Source organism: Oncorhynchus keta, chromosome 35, assembly GCF_023373465.1.
Source record: "Oncorhynchus keta strain PuntledgeMale-10-30-2019 chromosome 35, Oket_V2, whole genome shotgun sequence".
Classification (NCBI taxonomy): domain Eukaryota; kingdom Metazoa; phylum Chordata; class Actinopteri; order Salmoniformes; family Salmonidae; genus Oncorhynchus; species Oncorhynchus keta.
The window spans coordinates 74,426,970-74,429,754 of NC_068455.1; the positions used below are offsets into that span (position 1 = coordinate 74,426,970).

The 2,785-nt window shown below is 52.7% G+C and overlaps 1 long non-coding RNA gene across 1 annotated transcript; it reads left to right on the forward strand.

Annotated features, from left to right (window-relative positions):
* The first annotated feature begins 1,201 nt into the window (after positions 1-1,201).
* Positions 1,202-2,511, forward strand: LOC127916220 (uncharacterized). The gene is made up of 3 exons (XR_008094024.1): positions 1,202-1,556; positions 2,052-2,183; positions 2,250-2,511. It is a non-coding gene; the product is annotated as an uncharacterized LOC127916220 (long non-coding RNA).
* The last annotated feature ends 274 nt before the right edge of the window (positions 2,512-2,785 follow it).

A 2,785-nucleotide genomic window follows, 5' to 3' on the forward strand; every position in this document is an offset into this window, starting at 1 on the left:
CAACGCTCTAACCACTAGGCTACCCTGCATAGTGCAAAGATGACATAGATGACATGTATGTTTCCATACAGGTGCATGAGAATGGTTCATTCTAACTCAAAAAAAATGTCACACACACATTAATTAGTATATGCAAAGACAAGATTAAATCAAGAATAATCTGAGTGTAGAGGTGGTAGGGTAGCCTAGTGGTTAGAGTGTAGAGGTGGTAGGGTAGCCTAGTGGTTAGAGTGTAGAGGTGGTAGGGTAGCCTAGTGGTTAGAGTGTAGGGGCGGCAGAGTAGCCTAGTGGTTAGAGTGTAGAGGTGGTAGGGAAGCCTAGTGGTTAGAGTGTAGGGGCAGCAGAGTAGCCTAGTGGTTAGAGTGTAGGGGCGGCAGAGTAGCCTAGTGGTTAGAGTGTAGAGGTGGTAGGGAAGCCTAGTGGTTAGAGTGTAGGGGCAGCAGAGTAGCCTAGTGGTTAGAGTGTAGAGGTGGCAGGGTAGCCTAGTGGTTAGAGTGTAGGGGCGGCAGGGTAGCCTAGTGGTTAGAGTGTAGAGGTGGTAGGGTAGCCTAGTGGTTAGAGTGTAGAGGTGGCAGGGTAGCCTAGTGGTTAGAGTGTAGAGGTGGTAGGGTAGCCTAGTGGTTAGAGTGTAGAGGTGGCAGGGTAGCCTAGTGGTTAGAGTGTAGGGGCGGCAGGGTAGCCTAGTGGTTAGAGTGTAGAGGTGGTAGGGTAGCCTAGTGGTTAGAGTGTAGGGGCGGCAGGTAGCCTAGTGGTTAGAGTGTAGAGGCGGAAGGGTAGCCTAGTGGTTAGAGTGTAGAGGCGGCAGGGTAGCCTCGTGGTTAGAGTGTAGAGGTGGCAGGGTAGCCTAGTGGTTAGAGTGTAGAGGCGGCAGGGTAGCCTAGTGGTTAGAGTGTAGGGGCAGCAGAGTAGCCTAGTGGTTAGAGTGTAGAGGTGGCAGAGTAGCCTAGTGGTTAGAGTGTAGGGGCAGCAGAGTAGCCTAGTGGTTAGAGTGTAGAGGTGGCAGGGTAGCCTAGTGGTTAGAGTGTAGAGGTGGCAGAGTAGCCTAGTGGTTAGAGTGTAGAGGCGGCAGGGTAGCCTAGTGGTTAGAGTGTAGGGGCGGCAGAGTAGCCTAGTGGTTAGAGTGTAGAGGTGGTAGGGAAGCCTAGTGGTTAGAGTGTAGGGGCAGCAGAGTAGCCTAGTGGTTAGAGTGTAGAGGTGGCAGGGTAGCCTAGTGGTTAGAGTGTAGGGGCGGCAGGGTAGCCTAGTGGTTAGAGTGTAGAGGTGGTAGGGTAGCCTAGTGGTTAGAGTGTAGAGGTGGCAGGGTAGCCTAGTGGTTAGAGTGTAGAGGTGGTAGGGTAGCCTAGTGGTTAGAGTGTAGAGGTGGCAGGGTAGCCTAGTGGTTAGAGTGTAGGGGCGGCAGGGTAGCCTAGTGGTTAGAGTGTAGAGGTGGTAGGGTAGCCTAGTGGTTAGAGTGTAGGGGCGGCAGGTAGCCTAGTGGTTAGAGTGTAGAGGCGGAAGGGTAGCCTAGTGGTTAGAGTGTAGAGGCGGCAGGGTAGCCTAGTGGTTAGAGTGTAGAGGTGGCAGGGTAGCCTAGTGGTTAGAGTGTAGAGGCGGCAGGGTAGCCTAGTGGTTAGAGTGTAGGGGCAGCAGAGTAGCCTAGTGGTTAGAGTGTAGAGGTGGCAGGGTAGCCTAGTGGTTAGAGTGTAGGGGCGGCAGAGTAGCCTAGTGGTTAGAGTGTAGAGGTGGCAGGGTAGCCTAGTGGTTAGAGTGTAGAGGTGGCAGAGTAGCCTAGTGGTTAGAGTGTAGAGGCGGCAGGGTAGCCTAGTGGTTAGAGTGTAGGGGCGGCAGAGTAGCCTAGTGGTTAGAGTGTAGAGGTGGCAGGGTAGCCTAGTGGTTAGAGTGTAGAGGTGGCAGAGTAGCCTAGTGGTTAGAGTGTAGAGGCGGCAGGGTAGCCTAGTGGTTAGGGTGTAGAGGCGGCAGGGTAGCCTAGTGGTTAGAGTGTAGAGGTGGCAGGGTAGCCTAGTTGTTAGAGTGTAGAGGCGGCAGGGTAGCCTAGTAGTTAGAGTGTAGAGGCGGCAGGGTAGCCTAGTGGTTAGAGTGTAGAGGCGGCAGGGTAGCCTAGTGGTTAGAGTGTAGAGGCGGCAGGGTAGCCTAGTGGTTAGAGTGTAGAGGCGGCAGGGTAGCCTAGTGGTTAGAGTGTAGAGGTGGCAGGGTAGCCTAGTGGTTAGAGTGTGGAGGCGGTAGGGTAGCCTAGTGGTTAGAGTGTAGAGGTGGCAGGGTAGCCTAGTGGTTAGAGTGTAGAGGTGGCAGGGTAGCCTAGTGGTTAGAGTGTAGAGGCGGCAGGGTAGCCTAGTGGTTAGAGTGTAGAGGCGGCAGGGTAGCCTAGTGGTTAGAGTGTAGAGGTGGCAGGGTAGCCTAGTGGTTAGAGTGTAGAGGTGGCAGGGTAGCCTAGTGGTTAGAGTGTAGAGGCGGCAGGGTAGCCTTGTGGTTAGAGTGTTGAGGTGGCAGGGTAGCCTAGTGGTTAGAGTGTAGAGTTGGTATGGTAGCCTAGTGGTTAGAGTGTTGAGGCGGCAGAGTAGCCTAGTGGTTAGGGTGTAGAGGTGGCAGGGTAGCCTAGTTTTTTTTATTTTTTATTTCACCTTTATTTAACCAGGTAGGCTAGTTGAGAACAAGTTCTCATTTGCAACTGCGACCTGGCCATGATAAAGCATAGCAGTGTGAACAGACAACACAGAGTTACACATGGAGTAAACAATTAGCAAGTCAATAACACAGTAGAAAAAATGGGCAGTCTATATACAATGTG